Source organism: Schistocerca cancellata, chromosome 6 (assembly GCF_023864275.1).
Source record: "Schistocerca cancellata isolate TAMUIC-IGC-003103 chromosome 6, iqSchCanc2.1, whole genome shotgun sequence".
In the NCBI taxonomy this organism is placed as follows: Eukaryota; Metazoa; Arthropoda; class Insecta; order Orthoptera; family Acrididae; genus Schistocerca; species Schistocerca cancellata.
The window spans coordinates 75,685,351-75,712,201 of NC_064631.1; the positions used below are offsets into that span (position 1 = coordinate 75,685,351).

The window sequence follows — 26,851 nt, forward strand, 5'->3', positions numbered from 1 at the left end:
ATTTCACACTACACAGCCATCATTCCTCCAATGCACCCAGTCGTTTTACTTCTCTCCTTTCCTGCTGACCCCCCTCCCTCTCTCCCTCATCTTCAGTCTAATGTCCCGACTGCACCTAGCTGCCCTACTCTCCACCTTGTCCCTGCACACTTCCTGCAGCACTTTTACCACCACCCACCCCTAACCTGCTATCCCTCCCCTTTCCTGCCCCAGCCTCCTCCTCACCCCACTTGGTTGCCTCTCCCACAATGCACTGCTGCTTGCAGTCTGGCTCCAGATGCCAGAAACAGTGGTCATGTGTGTGTGAATCGCATTTGTGTGTGTGTGTGTGTGTGTGTGTGTGTGTGTGTGTGTGTGTGTGGAGGGGGGGGGCGGTCTGAAAGCTAACATTCTGACAGTTTTTTGTTGTGCCTTTGTGTGACTCAGCATCTCTGCTATATGATGAGTAGCAACTATACTTTTCATTATATTTTTATATTCCATTCTGGATTTTCCATTGTTTGATTTTACGTTATTATTACTATTTTTCAGAATATCTTAAGGTGTAAAGGATCTGGCTTGTCAGAGACGCGGTAAGGAAGATTATCAGTTGCCGAGAAGAGCATTAGAAACCAAGGGCACAGTACAGGAACTGACTGAACAAGTAATCTGGTGTAGTCATCTACTGGTGTTATGTAAAGCACCTGAGCACCGTGAGGTAAGCTTGGCAGCAGCTGCTAGTTGTGATGCATTCGTAGAGATCCTAGAAATTACCCAGGACATAGGCAGCTGTATGTCTAGTCAAATTCGTGGATTATAACTGCACTGTGGTCATTACCTTGATAGAATGAGTGACTCGGTCATTGTGGATAAGCAAGAGGCTGAGGATTTAAAGGCTTACAGTATGACAATTTGGGAGTGGTTTCATAACAGTGATAATAGGTTAGAGGCATGGCTGAAAGTAATTTGATGGCCCATACTAGTGATGGGAGGTAAACAGTTCTGTAGACAATGTTTATTAAGTTACAGAATCTGTTGCAAAAAATTTTCAATCAATGTGCTAACATGTCATTAGAGTCAGTGAATCATATAGTGGAATTTTGGTATTTTTCTTTATGGTTTCAAGATAGAGCTCACTCTATAGAAATTCTTGATTTAGATGCAGTGAAGTTAATTGTGGTAATGGTGAAGGAAAAGATCCAGTAAGAAATTCTGCAGGTTATTCTGCAGAAAAATATGTGAAAATTATGTTGGGTTATGATATCTAGGTTCATTCCAGCTTGAGCATTGTGGGAAAGCAAGGCCTCGCAGAACCATTAGTGAAGTATGTACAAGGTGTACAACTTTGCTTCCGTCGTTTGCTGATAGGTGGCGACAACGGTAAGTAGCGGTTGAAAGAAACAGATCACAGACATGAGGCAGTTAATTTGGACCTCAGTCAACATAACCTCATTCAAACATTAGTCAATTTGTGTCTGCATCACGAAGTTGTTTTTGATTGAAAATGTCAGTTTTCAAGCCTAATTCTCGTCATTTGCGGGAGGTGTAAGAAAACAGCGGCTCTGTCTCATTGAATGCTCTCAAGTACATATAGTAAGGATGCTATTAGTGAAAGAACGTGTCATGAGTGGTTTCAACACTTCAAGAATTGTGATTTTAACGTCATGGACCGGCATAGTAGTGGAAGAGAGAATGTTTTGAAGATGCAGAATTGGAGACATTGCTGAGGGAAGACTCACATCAAACTCAAGAGGAATTGGCACAATTAGTGGGAGTGACATGGCAAGCCATTTCAAAATGTCTCAAGGCTATGGGCATGATTCAGAAAGAAGGAACCTGGGCCCCATGTGAGCTGAAACCAAGAAATGTTGAATGGTGTTTTTGTGTTTGTGAACAGTTGCTTCAGAGGCAAAAACAGAAGGGATTTCTACATCGGATTCTGACTGGGGACGAAAAATGGGTTCATTAAGATAGTCCTAAATGCAAAAAATCATGGGTTATCCCGGCCACGCTTCCACGTTGACAGCCAAACTGAATATTCACAGCTCCAAGATCATGCTCTCCATTTGGTGGGACCAGCTCGGCGTCATGTACTATGAGGTGTTAAAATCAAGTGAAACAATCACAGGTGCTCGTTATCAAACACAGTTAATGCATTTGAGCAGAGTATTAAAAAACAAATGGCTGCAACACAGATAGAGGCACGATAAAGTGATTTTGCAGCGTGACAATGCTCGACCCCCTGTTGCAAAAGAGGTCAAAATGTACTTGGAAACATTAAAATGGGAAGTCCTACCCCACCTGCTGTATTCTCCATACATTGCTCCCTCTGACCATCACCTCTTTAGATCAATGGCGTATGGCCTGGCTGACCAACACTTCCGATCTCATGAAGAAGTCACAAATTGGATCGATTCGTGGATCGCTTCAAAAGATGAACAATTTTTTCGACGCAGGATTCGTACTCTGCCCAAAAGATGGGAAAAAGTAGTGGCCAGCGATGGAAAATAGTTTGAATGATACATGTGTATCCAATTTGTTTAATTAAAGCCTCAAGCGTTGGCAAAAACGTAAGCAAAGTTGTACACCTTATAGTATGAACTGAAAGGAGTGTAGCAGTGTCAATATTGAATTATATGGAAGAACAAGTTGTAACCCACTTACTGCAAGGATTAAATCCTGAAAGTAGGCAAAGAGCTTTAGCTTGTCAGGCACCAAGGATATTAACATAGTTGCATGAAGTAAGAAGACAAGTTCAGTCAAGGGAGCTTCCTGATTACCGTGGGAAGAACTGCACTATGAGAAATTTGGCTGGGAAAAATAAGATGGAAGGGAGAAGGTTCCATGGAGGGCCACAACTAGTGAGTAGTGAGAAGTGAGGTCAACAGAAAAGGAAGTCCCAAAACTGAGGTTCTAGTATTGCAACAAAACTGGTCACATGAAGAGGGAATGTACATTATGACAATTATTATGCCATTGTTTGCTTCTCTGATTCTGTTACTTCTTTGACAGTCAGTCGGTTTCATGGCAAAGACAACTGTGGATATTATCAAATGCTATTTTTTTTCTTTTTTCAGGGAATTATCATGAAAAGTGTGCTAGAACGTTTAGTATGATATATGGGCCATGACAAACTTCTTGGGTATATCATCAATTTATATTTTTTTATGCTTAAAATTTCTTGATTTCAGAATGGGGTGTTCGTGAGAGTTCCATGACCATAGCCTTCAGCTTCTTATAGACTAGCTGAAAAATATAGTAATTGAAAAGAAAAAAAAAGGGGAAGGTGATTTTTCTTGGGGGGGGAGGGGGGGGGGGTGAAAGAGGAGAAGAAGAGAAACTGTGAAGAATATATTCTTCCCATGGCAATCTGTGACAATTTACAACTGGTAGCACTGCGGGGGAACAGTCTGTCTTCATTTAGATTTCTTCATGTTATGCACAGGTATTGTGTCCAAATATCATAAGTGTAACTCTGGAGAAAAAGTAAAGCTTGTGTACTTGTACAAATTTCAATTGTCAAGCAATATTTTTGAGAGTTCATGAACCACTTTTTATGTGCTGAGGGACATAGCTGGAATTGTTGACAATCGTCAGGCATCAAGACCATATTTCTTTTCTTTTCATGACTAAATGAAAACCTCTATGGTTAAAATTCATGTGTCAATTTCCAATAAAATCAAGCTCTTCTAATATTTTTCAACTGACTGACATTATGTACTCTCTTTCAGCCTGATGTCACAAAAATGGTATATCTCTCAGTTAAAGCTTCATAGCAAGTCATCAATGAGCAATGTGAGGACAGCACAGCACACAGTACAGTACCAGGGATGTGCCTGCAGTTGTGAGCCATTAAAATTATTTCAGTGGACTGATGAATCCTAGGAAAAAGACCTCACTACTCAGCTAGCAAATTGGTAAATAAAAACCAACAAGTAGTGTATGTGACTGTAACTATCCAAAAAGTTCAAAGACTATCCAGCAGAAGAGGAATACTACTGTGCTAAAGATTACCTAGTAAATTAAATCTGTAAATAATGTTCTATGCCATTACTAGTGTCGGAAAGTCTAATCAAAATAGTTCCCCTGTAAATAGTTGTGATAGTAAATGTTTTCCATTCTTTAAGTATTCTGTGTTACATGTACACACACACACACACACACACACACACACACACACACACACACACACACACCATCAAATAAACATCAGAGAGACAGGATTAAAATGAACACAATATTACTTTATTAAGTCATTGGCAAATATAAAAATAACAAAAATTAAAATAAAATGTATATGTTGTGCTGCTTCAAATCTTATATTCCACGATGCTAATACAGTTCTGGAATATGATAAACTGAAAGAGAGAGAGAGAAAAAGAGATTAATTTCTGTACTGTACTATGCTATGCTATGCAAAAGAGAAATTAGTACATAACAGCACATAAAAGAAGATGCCTTATGCTGAAGGAATGACTATTGTGGAATGGCTAGGAGACAAAGTGTAGTGTGGAAGTGTACTGTCAAATGCTAGAACTGTGTGTTCTGTCATCAGGCAGTGGATAAAAAGGAAACACAGGCGTCAATAAATGGAATGAATTGAGACATCTCATATCCTTGTCAAGACAGGCATGTATGTCTAAAAATGAAGTATTCATTCTTAAGTACATTAGTTAACAATACTACTACATTATCTTAGTGGAAGAAATTGTTTATCTTTATAACACACCCAATAATAGCTCAACTACAGTTTTGATTCTAAGACATACATACAGTAATCCAAATGAAGGTGCTAATACATGAAATGTTCATAAAGAATTTATGCAACTAATAAACCTAACTGTTTCTGTGATTTTATATTTGGAGATAATTAACTGCAGGTCTTTAAGTACAAAGACAGGATATAGAAGAGTTGCATAATATCAAATGGAATGCTGTATGTTTTTTAACAGAACAGAACAGACACAGAGGCATAAGAGGAGGACGGTTCAGGTGTAAGGCATCACTATAAACAAGGAAATTAAAAACAGCAGTAAAACCCTATTTTTACATTTTTCCACTTTTTATGTTAATTTTTTATGATTACAACAGAAGTCATATACTCTCAATATGAAGCTTTCACATCATTAATGATTCCATATTACAACATTTCCCACATGCTAAGTGTTCTTCGATATTATCACGACGTTTAACACTGATTTTCATACAGATTCCTGGAGGGCGGGAAAAAAATGCATTGTACTCCTGCTCGAAGTCAAACTTGAAACAAAGCAGAAAATGTATACTATATGCAAAATTATTGATCATGTAATGTAGTGTTAGCATGGTAAGCAAGATTTTCATTGTCGGCATCATGCTGCCCCCCCCCCCCCCCTCCCCCTTCGTGATTTCATCTCTTCTCGCCCCATCATCTTAGGCATTTTGGTTCATGGTTCACGGCTGCTTGTATTACAGGCTCAGTGTTTGGAGGGTGGACAGGATGCTGTGTCACTGCCTTAATGATAATCACGTTCTGATGATAGTGACTCTAGGAACAACCTTTCTTCGTGTGTTGTATAACAGCTTTAATTTAATTTCATTGTCATTTATACAAATGAACACCGCTTTTGAAGATGGCCATGTCTATAATGTGCTTTCACAAACTGTTGTTACTCCCTGGTGAAATATGCTAATCCATATTAGGCATGCAGTCTTAGGTTGGTACAACCTGATGTCAGACGTAAACATTCCTCCTCAAGATGTTCTACGGAACATGACATTTTCTGCCCACTTTCTCACCCAATATTGTCCCTAAACTGAGTGACCACCTTGTTGACAAGAATCTGTAGATTTTGTGCCTATTGTTCTCTGTTTATGAACACTGCCACAATGGCTCTAAGCACTATGGAACTTAACATCTGAGCTCATCAGTCTCCGAACACTGCCAAATTAAGCATTTTAACCAATATGGTGTTACAAGTTTTATTTACTGTAGTGTTATAATGATTACCAATAAGTCTCACATTAGAACATGAATATCTTTTTAATGTTGTTTCAGAAAATACTTTTGCTTCCATGTTTTATTTATAACATTGGACATGACAGCAATAAAGAGGGAAATCCACGTATGCATTTATGTGCATCAGCACTCACTCAGTGACTGCATTTGTGATTTATGTTTTGTATACTGTGAAGAGACAAGCAGACCTAATTGCTGTTAGAAAGAAACAAAACAATATATTATTTCAAATTTTTTAAACAGACAAAATTTAAATTGTTTTAATTTCATAGTTTGAACACTATAATGAGAATGACAGTAATTTATTCATATTTTACATTTTTCTGCATTTTACACTTTTATGGATCAGCCCTCTGAAAAGTGTAAAACTGAGGTTTACTGTATATTACAGATATTGAAGGTGTATAGAGGTTGGATTGATTGGGAAAATCAAGTCTGCTTTTGCTTTACTGTCTGCTGATATTAACTTTTCTGTGCAGCATCTATACCAAAGAGGATATCACTTGTACTAGTATACCTCCTGATACATGTACTTTTTGAGAGTAGTACTTCGACTCATATTCTTCTTGGTTCATAATTATATGACAACACTTCCAGTCAAGCTCCCTGCATGGCAATCATTTACTGATTTGACAAATGTGTTATTTCTAAACTTTTCATCTGTTTGAAAAAAGTCACTTTTCTGATCACACAATCTGAGCCTGTGACTAGTTGGGAAGGTTGGGGAATTACAAATATGACATTTAAAGTTATAAAACAGTTACCATGTAGTTTACTGCTCACAAAGCTAAACAAATCAGCATTGAAGCTCATACTGTAAACAAAAACACAAGAGAGCACAGGAATGTTTGTCAGTATTGAACAATCCACATGAAATAACAATTTGAATCTTAGCAGAAGGGATCTCAGATTCTACAGTAGAAGTTTCTTTAAAACTGAATGAAAAGTATGAAAATGATTGAAGTCCATGCGTCATTACATTTACATTCTTTTGAGGAGAAAGAATGTTGTTGTTGTTGTTGTTGTGGTCTTCAGTCCTGAGACTGGTTTGATGCAGCTCTCCATGCTACTCTATCCTGTGCAAGCTTCTTCATCTCCCAGTATCTACTGCAACCTACATCCTTCTGAATCTGCTTAGTGTATTCATCTCTTGGTCTCCCTCTACGATTTTTACCCTCCACACTGCCCTCCAATGCTAAATTTGTGATCCCTCGATGCCTCAAAACATGTCCTACCAACCGATCCCTTCTTCTAGTCAAGTTGTGCCACAAACTTCTCTTCTCCCCAATCCTATTCAATACCTCCTCATTAGTTACGTGATCTACCCACCTTATCTTCAGCATTCTTCTGTAGCACCACATTTCGAAAGCTTCTATTCTCTTCTTGTCCAAACTAGTTATCGTCCATGTTTCACTTCCATACATGGCTACACTCCATACAAATACTTTCAGAAACGACTTCCTGACACTTAAATTTATACTCGATGTTAACAAATTCCTCTTCTTGAGAAATGCTTTCCTTGCCATTGCCAGTCTACATTTTATATCCTCTCTACTTCGACCATCATCGGTTATTTTACTCCCTAAATAGCAAAACTCCTTTACTATTTTAAGTGACTCATTTCCTAATCTAATTCCCTCAGCATCACCCGACTTAATTTGACTACATTCCATTATCCTCGTTTTGCTTTTGTTGATGTTCATCTTATATCCTCCTTTCAAGACACTGTCCATTCCGTTCAACTGCTCTTCCAAGTCCTTTGCTGTCTCTGACAGAATTACAATGTCATTGGCGAACCTCAAATTTTTTATTTCTTCTCCATGGATTTTAATACTTACTCCGAATTTTTCTTTTGTTTCCTTTACTGCTTGCTCAATATACAGATTGAATAACATCGGGGAGGGGCTACAACCCTGTCTTACTCCTTTCCCAACCACTACTTCCCTTTCATGCCCCTCGACTCTTATAACTGCCATTTGGTTTCTGTACAAATTGTAAATAGCCTTTCGCTCCCTGTATTTTACCCCTGCCACCTTCAGAATTTGAAAGAGAGTATTCCAGTTAACATTGTCAAAAGCTTTCTCTAAGTCTACAAATGCTATAAACGTAGGTTTGCTTTTTCTTAATCTTTCTCCTAAGATAAGTCGTAAGGTCAGTATTGCCTCACGTGTTCCAACATTTCTACGGAATCCAAACTGATCTTCCCCGAGGTCGGCTTCTACCAGTTTTTCCATTCGTCTGTAAAGAATTCGCGTTAGTATTTTGCAGCTGTGACTTATTAAACTGATAGTTCGGTAATTTTCACATCTGCAACACCTGCTTTCTTTGGGATTGGAATTATTATATTCTTCTTGAAGTCTAAGGGTATTTCTCCTGTCTCATACATCGTGCTCACCAGATGGTAGAGTTTTGTCATGACTGGCTCTCCCGAGGCCATCAGTAGTTCAAATGGAATGTTGTCTACTCCCGGGGCCTTGTTTCGACTCAGGTCTTTCAGTGCTCTGTCAAACTCTTCACGCAGTATCTTATCTCCCATTTCGTCTTCATCTACATCCTCTTCCATTTCCATAATATTGTCCTCAAGTACATCGCCCTTGTATAAACCCTCTATATACTCCTTCCACCTTTCTGCCTTGCCTTCTTTGCTTAGAACTGGGTTGCCATCTGAGCTCTTGATATTCATACAAGTGGTTCTCTTCTCTCCAAAGGTCTCTTTAATTTTCCTGTAGGCAGTATCTATCTTACCCCTAGTGAGACAAGCCTCTACATCCTTACAATTGTCCTCTAGCCATCCCTGCTTAGCCATTTTGCACTTCCTGTCGATATCATTTTTGAGACGTTTGTATTCCTTTTTGCCTGCTTCATTTACTGCATTTTTATATTTTCTCCTTTCATCAATTAAATTCAATATTTCTTCTGTTACCCAAGGATTTCTATTAGCCCTCGTATTTTTACCTACTTGATCCTCTGCTGCCTTCACTACTTCATCCCTCAGAGCTACCCATTCTTCTTCTACTGTATTTCTTTCCCCCATTCCTGTCAATTGTTCCCTTATGCTCTCCCTGAAACTCTCTACAACCTCTGGTTCTTTCAGTTTATCCAGGTCCCATCTCCTTAAATTCCCACCTTTTTGCAGTTTCTTCAGTTTCAATCTGCAGTTCATAACCAATAGATTGTGGTCAGAATCCACATCTGCCCCAGGAAATGTCTTACAATTTAAAACCTGGTTCCTAAATCTCTGTCTTACCATTATATAATCTATCTGATACCTTTTAGTATCTCCAGGATTCTTCCAGGTATACAACCTTCTTTTATGATTCTTGAACCAAGTGTTGGCTATGATTAAGTTATGCTCTGTGCAAAATTCTACAAGGCGGCTTCCTCTTTCATTCCTTCCCCCCAATCCATATTCACCTACTATGTTTCCTTCTCTCCCTTTTCCTACTGACGAATTCCAGTCACCCATGACTATTAAATTTTCGTCTCCCTTCACTACCTGAATAATTTCTTTTATCTCGTCATACATTTCATCTATTTCTTCATCATCTGCAGAGGTAGTTGGCATATAAACTTGTACTACTGTAGTAGGCATGGGCTTTGTGTCTATCTTGGCCACAATAATGCGTTCACTATGCTGTTTGTAGTAGCTAACCCGCACTCCTATTTTTTTTATTCATTATTAAACCTACTCCTGCATTACCCCTATTTGATTTTGTATTTATAACCCTGTAATCACCTGACCAAAAGTCTTGTTCCTCCTGCCACCAAACTTCACTAATTCCCACTATATCTAACTTTAACCTATCCATTTCCCTTTTTAAATTTTCTAACCTACCTGGCCAATTAAGGGATCTGACATTCCACGCTCCGATCCGTAGAACGCTAGTTTTCTTTCTCCTGATAACGACGTGCTCCTGAGTAGTCCCCGCCCGGAGATCCGAATGGGGGACTATTTTACCTCCGGAATATTTTATCCAAGAGGACGCCATCATCATTTAATCATACAGTAGAGCTGCATGTCCTCGGGAAAAATTACGGCCGTAGTTTCCCCTTGCTTTCAGCCGTTCGCAGTACCAGCACAGCAAGGCCGTTTTGGTTAATGTTACAAGGCCAGATCAGTCAATCATCCAGACTGTTGCCCCTGCAACTACTGAAAAGGCTGCTGCCCCTCTTCAGGAACCACATGTTTGTCTGGCCTCTCAACAGATACCCCTCCGTTGTGGTTGCACCTACGGTATGGCCATCTGTATCGCTGAGGCACGCAAGCCTCCCCACCAACGGCAAGGTCCATGGTTCATGGGGGGAGGGGAGAAAGAATAAGTCTACAAAAAGTTACATAAATTTATAACTGACAGGAATTCCCACCACGGCAGTTGGGGAGTATAATATGAAATAATCAGTCTCCAATGGGGTTTCTTGGCATAATAGCAGAAATGATGGAAATGATTGCTTCTTAACGTAAAGCAGACACTTAAGTTTCAGATAGGCACAGTTAAAATACACAGGTGTGTGTGTGTGTGTGTGTGTGTGTGTGTGTGTGTGTGTGTGTGTGTGGCTGAATGCTTTATGTGTCATAATTGTGCCTGTCTGCAATGTAATGTGTCTTCTTTATTGTGAGTAATCTTTTCCTACATTGTGGATCTTCCTACCTGAAGATTCCATTGTTTGGTAAGTAGATCTTACTAAGATAAACTACACGATTGTCTTCCATGCATCTTTCCAGAATAAAATGGGTTTGGTTATATTTTACCAAACAATAAAGATGCTTTAAAGGTGTGATGATCCAAAATCAGTTAGAAATGTGTATCATGAGACTATATTTTAAGAATAAAGAGGTTTAGTTGAGCACGTAGTTTGACATTCTGAAAAATGAATATTATATAGAAAAAGTATTTGAAGTATTAGCAGAATTTGGACTAGATCAAAAGACAATAAACATCATAAAAGAAACACTCACGGAGACCAAATCCAAAGTAAAATTTATGGGAGAATTGAGCACAGAATTTGAAATAGACACAGGAGTACGACAAGGGGATGTACTGTCCCCAGTGCTCTTCAATTGTGCTCTTGAAAAAGTTAGAGAATGGAAAAAAGAAGGTGCACCAGCACACAGGCTGGGACCAAGACATAAGGGCATAGAATTACACTGTTTAGCATTTGCTGATGACATGGCACTGATCACACAAGACATTACCGATGCACAGAAACAGCTAGAATTATTACAAGAACAGGCAGCTATAATAGGATTACAAATTTCATTTGAAGAAACAAAATTTATGACTGACGTCAAAGATGCACCTTCTGATCTCAAAATTGGTAATAACTACATCTCTCGAGTAAAAGAATTTAAATATTTAGGTGAATGGATTGCAGAAAATTGTAATGAAACGAAATCTGTCAGATCAAGAGTCCAGAAAATGGAGACGGCGTTTCAGTTAACAAAAAACATTTACAACAAAAAGAGTCTCTCGTGGAACTGCAAAATACGACACTATACAACAGTAATTAGACCCGAAGCTCTCTACGTATCTGAGACACTAAACCTTCAACACAGAACACTAAAAGAGGAATTAGAAGTGAAAGAACGTAAGATAATGAGGAAAACCCTAGGACCAAGAACTAAAGATGGGGTACATTATCCAAAACCCAATGCAGAAATATATAAAAATATCTCCAAAATATCAGACACAATGCGCATGAGAAGAATCCAATTCATGGGGCACTTAGAAAGAACGGACTCAAACAGGTTAACGCACAAAATCCATACATTTTTAAAGAACAAAACTACAAGACCGAACTGGTACAAACAGACGGAAAAAGACCTGAGAGAATTAGGGTCTCCAAATCTACATGATAGAAATGAAATCAGAAAAATCACAAACACACGGGGTTTTGAGGAAGAAGAGAGAAAAACTAACTGACATACATGGTCTACACAACGAAAGCTAGCCCATTTGTTGTTTATGAAGGAATACTGGGCGAAAAGGAAGGCCAACAAATGTTGATTACGCGTGGTCCTAAGTGATCCATCCGCGAAGAAGAAGAAGATATAGAAAAAAGAAAAACTGAGGACACTCTTGCAGCTTTCAAAACTATTGGTTCCTTTCTTGGTGTGGAGAGAGAGAGAGAGAGAGAGAGAGAGAGAGAGAGAGAGAGAGAGAGAGGTTGAGGAAAGTTGAAATGGACAGGGCACAGGATGAGTGTACTGAGAACAAGGGTACACTTACCCTCATTACAAGTGGGAATAAGGGTAGGCTTACCCTCATTGTCACTACAAGAGTGAAATTAGAGTGGCCTTACCCTCATTATCACTACAGGTGAGAATGAGGGTAGACTAATCCTTGTCATCACTATAGGTGGTGCCATCTCATCCTGTACGCTGTCCTTACTTTTCAACCCATCCGTTTCCTTAGTGATGAAGAAACCAATACAGCGGACAGGATAGTGTTTTGGACTTTTATCTTTATATATTTCTATCAGCAATATAAAATATTTCACACACAAAATAAGTACTGTCTCATATTTTAAAGCTTTCTCAAATTTGATATGATTAGTTTAGATTACACTTTTACTGTCAAACTGAAAAGGATTGTTAACAACAAACTTCACCAATGTATAAATGTACTATAAGCCTGCCTTTAGTATTCTCAGTTAAACAATCAGATACCTGTAAGAGGTACACGTGGAAACATTACACACAGTTTCATTAACTTTCTTTTAAGTAACATATGCTTTTTGTCTTAGTGAGGATTTACTCTAAAACATTATTTTGTTGGACATAAGTGAATGAAAATATGCATAATACAATAGCTTACTGATTTCTATGTTATCAGTTATTATTACAGTACAAGTAACTGTACCTAAATGCTTAAGCCCAACTGTAAATGGGTGAAACTGTAAAATTTTTCTAGTTTTTTCTATTATTAGTAAGAAATGTTTTTGTATTAATTAAACTCAGTAGAATTTCTTGAAGATGAGGGTTTCATATATAAAATGACGAAGTACTGTTCATTGAACCCTTTCAGACTTGAAATATTAAAAATTAATTTTTTTTAATTTTCTTGTTTTTATTGGATTATTTGACATACACTGAGACAGACTGTTATGAAAAACAAGTGTTACACACATTAATTGAATACATGCAGCTCCTTTCTGCAATTAGTCACTGGGCTAACAAACATCTGCTTCTGTGATGTTCCTTCTTTGCCCTACAGTGTTTGCAGTGCCTTGAGGTGCCATGTATTGGTAGATGCTTTGCTTCTGTTGCATACACAATGTATAAATTTGAACAGGGCAGTTTTCTGTACCTAATCCACTGAGAAAATATGACTTATTCAATCACAATTTGAAAACAAAGACTATCGTGCGCTGCATACAAAAATGGTTCCTACATTTTCTCATTAACTGCTAAGATTCAAAACTGATGAATATGTTCAAGCTGCAGCCACTACAGAGCAGAATCTACAGGAGACGTAAAAGGTGACTACAGAAAGAGTTATGGTGCCTATGCCATGAAATGAGAAAATCATAGATGGCTTCAAATGGAACTACATCACCTGGAAGGGTTAGCTTCATGAACTTAGCATAATATCTGTTTTTTTGGTCGCAATGACACCCCAGCAATCAGGAAGAACTTTTGACAAGATATGTTTCTCATAACAAAAATATGAAATCACCACCAACACTAGATAACTCTATAGGTATGTTTTCTGTGGAGTTGAATAAGTGTAGTACTGCGTATTCCAATTTTTTTGTTAGCTAGCTGTTCAGAGTAACATTTTTTAACATGACATTTAAAAAATACATTGATGTTTTTGTACAAAAAGCAGCTGTATGCAGAGTATTCTGACACTGCACACTATTAGAAATTAATTTGGACAATCTATTTTCTTCTCTTTCCTATTCCATTTCATCCATGTCTTTTGGTCACTTCCAGTTCAGTCCGGATTTCTGCACTGCACCAATAACAGCACCTTTCTCTGTAGCTATCTTGACTTTCCCAGGATAAACGACTACTATACAAACAACTAGCAAACTGCTATTGTCTCTTAACTCCTTTTCTACATCTTTTCTCAGTGCCTCTTGATTTTCTTTAGGATTTGGGGAACTGCCTGCACTCCATAGTCATCCCATACTTTCTTCTGACTCTGCATATTGAATCTGTTCCTGTTCACTGTCACTTCTCTTGCTCTCTTTGTGCTGCAATAGATTTTTTCCTCCACAACCTGAGGTAGATGGCTGACAGCCCATGACATCATTGGAACATACACTCTTACCTGCAGGTACCTCCAATCTCTAACATCTATCTGCCTGTGGCTAGTAATGTCTTTCCTGCAATTTTTTGTAGACCAGAATTAAGGTCCAGAGCAATTATGGTATTTGGCAATCTTTCCAGAGCCTTATACCTATTAAGGAGGAATATTCCTGTTTTTTGGAAGTCAGAAATAAGGTTGTTTTTCCTCTGGGTTGTGAATCTATCAGTTCCTTTATTAGCCTTGGAATTTCATACCTGGGAACTGAAGTGCAGCGACTTTCCAATGCAGTTTGCTTATACTCCTCCACAATTTTCTTCCACTGGCCTTTCATTGGACAGAAACATGCAGCACTAAGAGACTGAAATACTTGAGCTGCATTTGGTGGGCCAGTAAAATTGTCTTTACACCTAGGAATAGTTTTACCAGTGCAGTTGAGGTTGGCTTTGCCAGTGCCTCTCAACTAAAATGGGAAGCCAAAAGTTGACAAGGCTTCCATATGAGACACAAACTGCCATTCTTCTTCATCCGCGAAAGCTGTTTGGCCACGATTAAGTACAAGGAGAAACGATATTGTACCGAAACTGGTTCTATCCAAGGACCAACAGATTAGCCAAGTCATTACAAAAGGTGACACTTCAGATGCAGAGGAAGATGTTGAACATCTGGAGCATTCAGGACCATGAGAGAAAAAATTGTTGCCAAATGTGACTGATTTACTTAAGAATAAATTTGAGTCCTATTTAAGTGGGAGTGTTAAAAATGTGTAAAATAAGGACAAATTTGTTTTTTGTATATGTGTTAGAAACTCACTGATTTATCTTCTGTCATTCTCATTAACCTATGCAGTGCGCAATTTCTTTGCTGCTAAATATCTTTGCTTTCTTCCTGTTTGTGTATCCAATTTCTCTGAGTGTTGTATGTGTAACAAATAAAACCCAAGCTCATCACATTGATATCTTATTTGTTAACACAGATATAATCACTTGAAGACCTTGTTAACATTTCAGAGCTTGGTCTTTCTCTTTTCTTTGGGAAACTGTTTTTCCCACAAGCAACAGACCTGTAATAATACTATAGTCGAGACAGTGTAAGAAGGTACCTGAAAACTTGTAGCACTGTTGCCAGCTTTCAACTGTGAAGTGACAACAGATGCAGATGAAAACAACAGTGTTTACGGGTCTCTGACAACACTGAGGAGTTGCCATTGAGGCGTTTACAAAATCATGTTATACTATTGGTTGAGGTAGGCCCATGAAGGTGCCATGTCCAGCTCAATGCAACTGTCAGGGGTCAACTTACGCCAGCTCAATTACAGCGTGAAACTGTGAGAGTGATATATTTGTAGTTTTCTCATGATGGACCATATTACATCGGTGGAGTTCTCTCAACGTGCCAGCAAGATCCACACCACGTGTTTGTTGTTCTTTTCCACAACATAAGTTCTTGGTACATAACTGAATTTCTTTTCAGATTGAGAATAGCATATAGATGGTCAACACATGCACATATTGACACAGAATTTAGATCTTTTTCTTTCAAACCATTGTACTAGATCCAATTTGTTTGTTGTCACCACTCTCCAGTCACAAGAGCCACATCCAGTTTTCTTCAGCTCAACATCCATTTTAAAAGGACATTTTCGAATCCTGATTGTGTCACAGAATTTAATGCCTCTTTCTTTGAGGGCAATTGCTAATGGCATAAATCAAAGCCACCAGCAAACCCTTTGAAATGCTGTTTCTCTGTCATGTTTCTATCAATGCCAAAAAATATCCCCTGACAAACTTAACCCTCTATCACTGCAGGTGTTCTTTTAGCCAACATCTTGCCTGAATCACCAGTCCTTGTAAAAGATTTGTAGTTGCATTTGTGAGGCTTATTTCTTGCATATTGTTTCAAAGTGCTTCTACCACTGAAAGGTATTATTATCTGTTCATCAACAGCTTGGTATTCTTCTGTGGGGACTGGTTGCAAAGATGACTGCAGTAAAGGCTAAAGTGGATGAATCTTGAAGAATTTGTATCTATTACTATTAACTTCAGGCAGTTCTTGATTACTGATCACATGAGAATGCCACAGTAGTTGGAAGAATCGATTTCTGCTCACCATATGAGCTATTGATGGATATCTACACTCATTCAACAAGTACAAATGAATTGAGGGCATTTCCATTATGCCCATCTACAGTAAAATACTGATAAACTGCCCCAGTTCATGTTTGCTTGTCTCCAAAGAAATTGAGTCTTTTTGCAAGGCATAGATGTTGGTCTATTCAGCAATGATTTGGAATACATTGTCAAATACTAACAAAGAGATAGAGGGTATGATGTATCATGCAGCATGACAGTGCGAGAGAGAGAGAGAGAGAGAGAGAGAGAGAGGGAGAGAGAGAGAGAGATATTGTTTATTACTCTGTGGCGGTCAGCGCTCACATAATTATTCTTAGGATATAGAGCTTTTGTTCTTGTTAAGCGTAATTTTAAATTTTACAAGAGGAGAGCCATTCTTTTTGTGAGGTAAAAATCGACAACATTGCGAGATTTTGATTCACATGGTAAAATATAAGTGTATATGGAAGGAAATCGGTTAATAGAACAATAAAATATTGTTCATTTAAAAAAGGTACGTGTTATTCCACAACCAGCGTATACTTCTATTGTGATTTAATAATAAATACCAGCTTGAGAACAGTTCCGACGGGAGCGTTCAGTTCTAGTGAAATAGTTCGATGCTTTCTTCAGAAAAGGAGTCACTTCATGGATCATTCAGATCCACAATTGTACCTGGACATTTCTCAGAACTGAAAGCAATCTGATTGCTATGCACCCAGAGCCCCAAAGAATATTTCTCCGTACTTTGGTTACCACTTTCAGCTCAACACGGTACCTGCAGCACTGGAGCAGATTTCTACAACAGCGGAAGCGTGTAGTCGCTATCAGATTCACACATCGTCCTGTGTATGCTGTATGTATTTACCCACAACAGTGAACATACAGTTACTCACACACATAGAAAGATAATAGAAGGTGGTGTGGGAAACATTTCAGTATAAGGTCCTGTAGAGCTCAACTGTAATTAGCCTAGTAGTAGTAGTAGTAGTAGTAGTAGTAGTAAACAAAATTTAATTTTTTTCAAAGGACCCTTTATATATGGCGACCGTGATAGGACACGACCCTGATACAACACTCATAGTGAACCTGCAATATAACTATGTTAGTAATTAATGTTTCATTGTGTGTATATATGTATAGTTTTATAAAGTAACTACATTATGGTCCTTTGTATGTTTCATGCTAACGGAACGTGTGGGAGTATCGTGTGAAGAGAACGAGTAACGCGATCCCAGCAGCTGAGCAGAAACTTCAAAAAGGCCAGAACATTTGAATTACTAGCTTTCTTGAGCAGTTATGCATTGTAGTGACCTTTCACGTATTGATTTTCTAAGTGTAAATAGTGTTGCTACATTACTTTTACTAGAATTCCAGTAGATATGGTAAGGCAATATTTTGTGTGTTATCTATGTACTGTTTTTGTGTCACATTGTAAAGTGTACATTAACAGCATTAGGACATTAACGTTTTTTTTTTTTTTGCGTGTGTAAAATTTAATAGTCACTTTTGTAGAACTTATTTAGTGGAGAAACTGTCAATTGCTTATTTACATGGTGATAACTAGATCTATGTTCAAAGCCAATAAGCAAGCACGCATCGCAATGGCACAAAATGAATTAAATAGTGTGAATGCATCGTCAACTAGTGCCACAAAAATTAATAACGCCGCAGTTAGCGATACGTCGATTACGGCTGGGCAACCAGCAGTAATTAATGCGCTCACGCCGCCAACACAAACCGTTGCTAGTTCCGACATGTCGAGTGAAGTCCAGAGAAATATGCAGCAACCAACAAACAACATGAATTTCATCTCTGACACAGACGCGCGCGAAAACGAAATGACTGTACCGAAAAATGTGTCGATACAATCCTCATTAAGCGCAGCGCATTGCTGAGAATACAGATTTGTTATCCCAGCTGATGTCAACTTTGACTGTCATAACACAAGGGATTAAAGCATTGGAAACCACGCAATCCACGTTTGCAAATGACACGAATCGTTGATTCCAAGTATTGGAGAGTGCACAATTTAATTTGGCTCAGGAGCAATCTAATAAACTAAAAGAAATAAATGATAAGATTACTAAAAAATTGCAAAGTTTGGAAACAAAGCAGAGTCACTTGATTGCCAATCAGGAGCAACTCATAATTACACAAGAACAACACTATGAGGAATTAACAACCAACTACAAAGACATCTTATGTCGTCAAGATACACTAAACCATCAAGAAGTTATTCATGTACAGAACACTATTGTGCTGTCATTGAGCTTACTCGGAGGATAGATACTCTCAGTCTCGAAGGCGAGAAAAACATAAAGAAACTTTTCAATGAACTTAAGCTCGCATTCTCTAAGGACATTGAAGTTTGGGCGAAAGAGCAAACCGAGACAGTGCGAAATTATGTTGACCAAACCTTGAAAGAAACGGTTTCTAACGTGCAAGTTAACAACGAAACTGCACAAGAACAACATAAAGCAGAAGTTAAAGAGATTAAGGAGAATATAGGAGATGAATTTCCTGCTTGGAAAGCAAAGATAGAAAATACATTAAAAGCATGCCAGCAGGGTCTAGTTAATACTAGAGGGGCAAATACTACTTGCACTTTATCAAAAGCAGACATAAGTCCTGATGAAACCAGTGAAACCGAATCCATGCAACAATATCCATGTATTGGTCCATATTCACGTAAACGACCAGAAACAAATTGTCAAGATTATCATTCACCACGAAGTAGCCACCAGAATACACCCTGTGACTATGAATGAAGAAAATATGCTTAAATATCGTCAATTCCAGATATTTATTCCCGAAAGGAAGTCGATCAATCCCGTGGTATTTATCAAGCAATTTAAAGTGATATTGCCACGAATGTGGACTGAACAACAAAAAATTATGTACGTTGCAGGATTCATACATGGAGATGGATCGATGTGGGTGTCAGAAGCATCCGATTGGTGTCAAGATTATGACCAATTTGAACGCGCTTTCTTGCACAAATATTGGAATAAGGGACTACAAGAAAGACTACGTAAGGAAGTTTTTGACCCATAACCTGTTTCTTTCAAAAATGGATCTTTAAGAAAGTATTTCGAGAAGTATATAAATAAAATCAAATACTGGAATGAACCAATCCCAACACAGGGTATCATTCGAATATTAAAGGGCAAACTTCCACTTGAAGTTAAGAAAAAAACTTCTAATGTGCCTGAACAACATGTGGAAGATTTTCTAGCTACATTGGATTCAATGGACATTCTGTTCGAAGAATCACATGTGCGCTATAACCAACCAAGTTACCAACCTAACAAATACAATAGTAACAACAAACAGTAACCGAGCGAGGTGGCGCAGTGGTAAGACACTGGATTCGCATTCGGAAGGACGACGGTTCAATCCCGCGTCCTGATTTAGGTTTTCCGTGATTTCCCTAAATCCCTCCAGGCAAATGCCGGGATGGTTCCTATGAAAGGGCACGGCCGACTTCCTTCCCCATCCTTCCCTAATCCGATGAGACCGATGACCACACTGTCTGGTCTCCTTCCCCAAACCAACAAACCAACCAACAAACAGTATGGAAACAAACCTTTTCACACAATTCACCAAACCCACAGGTGAATTATTTCCAGAAAAACGTGAAATTTGGTAACGAAAATCCCGACCAGTGTAATCATGACCAACAATGTGAACAAACATATAAACGGAAATGGAGGAAGAATAATAAGAAGAGGAAAGGATACTATCAAGAAGGGAATTATCAGCAAAAACGCCGATATCAGCAACCAACCCAAGAATATCACAAGCAACCACAAACTTCAGGTTGGGTACCAAATGCTAATGCAAATGAATGGAGAAATCAACCACCAATAACAACTGACGTAACGGAGCAGACAGCTACTAATACTGGACAATCGTCAAACTAAACTCGACTGTCAGAAGCCCCAACGGTGCAGTCGAAGAAGTTTTGAGGGGCGATAATTCAAGCGTTAATTTTTTTTTGTACAATGATGGCAGATTATTAATAGAAGAACTTCAGCAGGATGTGATGCCTTGTCAAGAGGAACATATCACTGAACCTGTTACGAAAATTCAGGCGGAAATTGAAGGCATTACTGTGCAAGTTACTTTGGATACAGGAGCAGCAGTAAATGTCGTTTTTGAGAAGTTATTTCAAAGAATACTTCAAAAATCAAATCCACCGATTTTTCCTGTTCAGTGTTGTAGAATTGTAGGACCTACTGGTCATAAGTCTTCTCAGGTTAAAGTGCAGACTCAACTCCAGTTAGATATAGAAAATGTAGCTATAAATTGCACATTCCTTGTAATAGAAAAATTGGTTGAGGACTGTATCCTGAGTATAGATGAATTTAGAGAGAGTAATTGGCATATCGATTTTTCTCTAGGCAGTTCCAGTTTTACAATAATGAATCAGAAATACCAAGTGGATCTTCTCATGGAATATAGTACCCATTGAAAGTATTATCAGGGATAAAAGCTGCAAATAAAGTGGATACATAGCAAACCTGCACGGTATTACCAAATTAATTACTTGCAACCAGTCTTAAAACCTGAAGATATAGTATACGAAAAGGTGCAAGAACCTGAATATTGGCAATAACATCAAAGAAAGCAATTATATGATCCTCTACAGGGATATCATGAAGTCTTTCAAGAAAAACCTGATGTAATCAAGGGATGCACATGCCATTTAGATGTGATTCCACACCAAGTTTTCTGCTGTACTTTTTATCCAGTACCGTGGCACCAACGAAAGGCAGTTGATGCGGAAATCCAACAGATGCTTGAATGGAATCTGATCGAACCTTCAACGAGTCCATACTGTAGTCCACTTCATGTTGTCACAAAAAAGGAGGAAAAGTTCGTCTCGTGCTAGATGCACGGCAGATAAATAAGATTATCATGTTCGTGCGAACTCATCTGGAAAATATCGATGAGTTAATTCAGAAGTTTGAGGGGGTAAAACACTTAACAAATATTGATCTGAAAAGTTCATTTTGGCAGGTGGCACTAGACAAACCATCAAAAAAGTACACCGTGTTTGTACATGCAGATAGAAGCTATCAATTTAAGGTTTTACCTTTCAGGCTAAACTTGAGCTCAGGAGTTTTTATAAAGGCTCTAGATTACGCATTGGGACCTGCACTTTGAAGCAATTTAACTTTGATTGTGGACGACATGCTCATAGCTACGACCACATGGAAGGAGCACGTTGATTTATTGAGAACATTTCAAGGAAGCAGGCATAATCGCAAATCTGCAAAAGTTCCATTTTGCTCGAGATAAAATCAAATTCCTGGGTCATCTTTTAAATGGAAAAGGCATCTTACCGGACTCCGAGAACCTAAAGGCAATCAAAAACTTTGCAGTTCCAACAACAAAAAGGCAATTAAAGGGCTTCCTCGGAGTTGTCTCTTTTTTCAGGCGTTTCATTCACGACCACTCTATTAATGCAGAACTGTTGTACAGCTTGTTGTGCAAAAATACTCCGTGGGTGTGGGCGCAACAATATCAGAATGCATTTGAAGCAATAAAACATGCCTTAGTCAACTCACAAATATTATATCATCCAGATATGAGCCAAGAATTCGGTTTAACGGCAGATGCTTCGGAAATTGGAATAAGGTTCATCCCTCTTCCAAGTAAAGATGATAGATAGAAAATCAACTTTCTGTCCAATAGCTTTTGCTAGCTGACTCTTAACTGCTTGTGAAAGAACATATACGACTACCGAAAAGGAAGCATTGGCTGTAGTCTGGTCATTTAAGAAGAATGGCTCTCCTCTTGTAAAATTACTCTTTAACAAGATCAAAAGTTCTATATCCTAAGAATAATTATGTAAGCACTGACCGCCACAGAGTAATAAACAATATCTTTGTCTCTCTCTCTGTCATCTCTGGGGTAACTGATTGAATTCTATTTCCATTTCACCGTATCCTCGTGGGTATAATGGTTTTCCGCATATGGTTAACATGAAAATTAGAGTCAGTGTAAGTTGCGTGGAAAAGGCGTTTGATATATGCTGAGCTGAAATAGAATCTAATCTAATTTTCTTTCTAATTCTCTGTCCTGAATTCGAAATATTCGGAAGTCATAAGGTGTTCTTCATTTCTATCAACAACCATAAAATGCACTATACACTAATCCAACTGGTGATGCCTTCTCAACTTATGCTCATCATCTTTCAGATGGACTTTAACACTTGTTGATGTGCTTGTAACTGATCGGCATTCACTCAGTTGGTAACTTTGCAAGCAACAATTGACATTACATAATTTACATACACAGGTATGTTACAACAATAGTACAATTATAAAGACAATGTCCATCACAAAAGATTGAAATAAAGTAATAGGCAGTTTTTTTTTTAAATCTGAGAATGGGTTACCCCTTCCGAACAGCATGACTTCAGCTCAGCTTGTAAAAATAAAAAAAATACAAACATACACTGTCATTGTCAAATTGACAGAGAAAAAAATATCTTGCCATAGACCAGATTCATTTGAGCACTAACCCATGGTCATTGTGCATTGTGAAACCTGATTGAAGTTACTATCAACTAAATTTTAAAAAAAATTAAAAGAAATCATTCATACTACAGCTAAATTCTCTGCATACTGAAAAGAAAACTTATCTTTACAGTGGAAAACAAATACATAATGTCTGCATATCTCTCGTACAATATGCCTGAAAAGAAAAACTAACTACTAAATTGCAAAAAGAAAGAAACTATCCTAAGTATGATTTATAGGTTCAATGAAAGTTGTCTAATCAATATTGTTTGATAAGAACAGTATCTTCAATCTTCAGAATCTTCAGTTATCATGAAATTCCTTTAACAAGTGATGAGGATACATTCCTTTCACCTTTTCATTCTTCACATCCTTCAAAACATAAGTTCCTGGATGGGGTAGTTTGGTAATCACAAATGGTCCTTGATACAATAATTGCCATTTTGTGTTCTTCCTCTTTATAAGTGAAGCCTTAGGATGAGTTTTTACTAAAACTTGGTCTTTCACTTTACATGTTTTTATTTTTCCAAGTCGATTGTCAAAACATATTTTCCTTTTCCTTGCCTTGTCCATTATATTGAGTAAGGATTGTTGTACTTTATTTTGTTGGCCTATTTTGTTAATAAAGACTTTAGGAATTGGTCGAATCCAGTCATTCTGTTCCTGTTTTCCAAACATCAATTCATATGGGGTGTATTCTGTCGTAGTATGTGGCATATTGTCTACAATTTCCTGAAAATCGTCAAGATAATCGATCCACTTGGGTTGCTGGTTGTGGCAATATGTTCTCATGAACCAGTTTAATTCACGAAAAATTCGTTCCACGGGATTTGCCGAGGGTGGTACGCTGATGTTAGAATTTGTTTTATACCACAACTGGTTAATGTTTGCCTCCAATGAAATCCAGGAACATTGACCCATTGTCAGAAATAATAGCCTCTGGTTTTCCTACCTTGACTATATAATCCTTGACCAGATTCTTGGCTATGGATGCACCAGTAGCTGATTTTAACGGATAAAGTTTGACATACTTAGTGAATATATCAAGAAAAGCTACAATATTTTTTCATCCTCCCCTTGATGGTGGTAGAGGAGCACAGACGGTGACCGAAATGATTGACAGCGGTTTAGTGGGTATAATAGGATGTAGGAAATCTTTCACACAGAAATTTCCTGGTTTGGCTAGCTGATAAATTTTACATTTCCTTAACTGTTTGTGTACTTTCCTGCGAATATTTGGGAAGTAGCAATATGCTTGAATCTTCCCGAGCACACTTTAATACTCCAAAATGTCCCCAAGTGATGTGCGTGTACAAAATTAAGTCCTTCTCATTCTTCTCAGGAATACACACCTTCCAATTATCTGAATCAAGATGCCCTTTGAAAAATAAGACGTCGTCCTCAACTTTGTACAGTCTCTTCAGATCATTGTTTCCAGGCTTTGCTAAAGTTTCCTTTATTGAATGCCAACGAGGATCTTCATTCTATAGTTTTCCTGTGTTCTTACACATGTCAAGAAAATGTTTCCTATATATTCTATCATTATAGGAACTTTAAATTCGGACAGATTGTCCGTGATGTTGATAGTTGACAAATCTCCATCTGGCATTCTAGACAGTGCATCGGCGATGCAATTATCCTGTCCACTTGTTGTTGTTATTGTTGTGGTCTTCAGTCCTGAGACTGGTTTAATGCAGCTCTCCATGTTATCCTATCCTGTGCAAGTTTCTTCATCTCCCAGTATGTACTGCAACCTACATCCTTCTGAATCTGCTTAGTGTATTCATGTCTTGGTCTCCCCCTGCGATTTTTACCCTCCACGCTGCCCTCCAATGATAAATTTGTGATCCCTTGATGCCTCAGAACATGTCCTACCAACCGGTCCCTTCTTCTAGTCAAGTTTTGCCACAAACTCCTCTTCTCCCCAATTCTATTCAATACCTCCTCGTTAGTTATGTGATCTACCCATCTAATCTTCAGCATTCTTCTGTAGCACCACATTTCGAAAGCTTCTATTCTCTTCCTGTCCAAACTATTTATCATCCATGTTTCACTTCCATACATGGCTACACTCCATAGAAATACTTTCAGAAACGATTTCTTGACACTTAAATCTATACCCGATGTTAACAAATTTCTCTTCTTCAGAAACGCTTTCCTTGGCATTGCCAGTCTACATTTTATATCTTCTCTACTTCGACCATCATCAGTTATTTCGCTCCCCAAATAGCAAAACTCCTTTACTACTTTAAGTGTCTCATTTCCTAATCTAATTCCCTCAGCATCACCCGACTTAAGTCGACTACATTCCATTGTCTTCGTTTTGCTTTTGTTGATGTTCATCTTATATCCTCCTTCCAAGACAATGTCCATTCCATTCAACTGCTCTTCCAAGTCCTTTGGTGTCTCTGACAGAATTACAATGTCATTGGCGAACCTCAAATTTTTTATTTCTTCTCCCTGGATTTTAATACTTACTCCGAATTTTTCTTTTGTTTCCTTTACTGCTTGCTCAATATACAGATTGAATAACATTGGGGAGAGGCTAGAACCCTGTCTCACTCCCTTCCCAACCACTGCTTCCCTTTCATGCCCTCGACTCTTATAACTGCCATCTGCTTTCTGTACAAATTGTAAATAGCCTTTCGCTCCCTGTATTTTACCCCTGCCACCTTTAGAATTTGGAAGAGAATATTCCAGTCAACATTGTCAAAAGGTTTCTCTAAGTCTACAAATGCTAGAAACGTAGGTTTGCCTTTCCTTAATCTTTCTTCTAAGATAAGTCGTAAGGTCAATATTGCCTCACGTGTTCCAGTATTTCTACGGTATCCAAACTGATCTTCCCCAAGGTTGGCTTCTACTAGTTTTTTCATTTGTCTGTAAATAATTCGCGTTAGTATTTTGCAGCTGTTATTTATTAAACTGATAGTTCGGTAATTTTCACATCTGTCAACACCTGCTTTCTTTGGGATTGGAATTATTATATTCTTCTTGAAGTCTGAGGGAATTTCGCCTGTCTCATACATCTTGCTCACCAGATGGTAGAGTTTTGTCAGGACTGGCTCCCCCAAGGCCATCAGTAATTCTACTGGAATGTTGTCTACTCCTGGGGCCTTGTTTCGGCTCAGGTCTTTCAGTGCTCTGTCAAACTCTTCACGCAGTATCGTATCTCCCATTTCATCTTCATCTACATTCTGTTCCATTTCTATAATATTGTCCTCAAGTACATCGCCCTTGTATAGATCATCTATATACTCCTTCGATCTTTCTGCTTTCCCTTCTTTGGTTAGAACTGGATTTCCATCTGAGCTCCTAGTATTTTCATACAAGTGGTTCTCTTTTCTCCAAAGGTCTCTTTAATTTTCCTGTAGGCAGTATCTATCTTACCCCTAGTGAGATAAGCCTCTACATCCTTACATTTGTCCTCTAGCCATCTCTACTTAGACATTTTGCATTTCCTGTCGATCTCGTTTTTGAGACGTTTGTATTCCTTTTTGCCTACTTCATTTCCTGTCCACTTATGTATTTAATTTCAAACTTAAACTCTTGGAGTGAGAGCGTCCATCTTGCTAGTCTTGCATGTAAATATTTACATGTATGCAAAAAACTTAACGCTTTGTGGTCACAGTATACTGTTATCTGTGGGAAACATTTCAGTATAAAGGTCCTGTAGAGCTGAACTGTAATGAGCGTAGTAGTAGTAGTAGTAGTAAACAAAATTTAATTTTTTTCATAGGAGCCTTTATACGGGGCTGGCCAGTACTTACCTCAGCTCAGTACATCCGATAGATACACAAAACAGAACAGAAAATTTACGTATCCTAGCTTTCCAAACTTAGTTCCTTCGCCAGGGCGGAGAGAAGGGAAAAAAGGGGAAGAAGGGAAAGTGGATTGAGTTTCCAGGCCTTTCCCCTGTTGCTTCATAATCTGGGTTGTGAGTAACTTAATCCACTTTCCCTTCTTCCCCTTTTTTCCCCT

General features: G+C 38.2%; 1 protein-coding gene across 1 annotated transcript in view; it reads right to left on the reverse strand.

Annotated features, from left to right (window-relative positions):
• Positions 1-4,202: 4,202 nt before the first annotated feature.
• Positions 4,203-26,851, reverse strand: part of LOC126088579 (trehalase-like) — a 306,521-nt gene continuing 283,872 nt past the window's right edge. The window contains exon 11 of the mRNA XM_049906775.1: positions 4,203-4,337. The gene's annotated coding sequence lies outside the window, so the exon portion shown is untranslated. The remainder of the gene's footprint in view (positions 4,338-26,851) is intronic.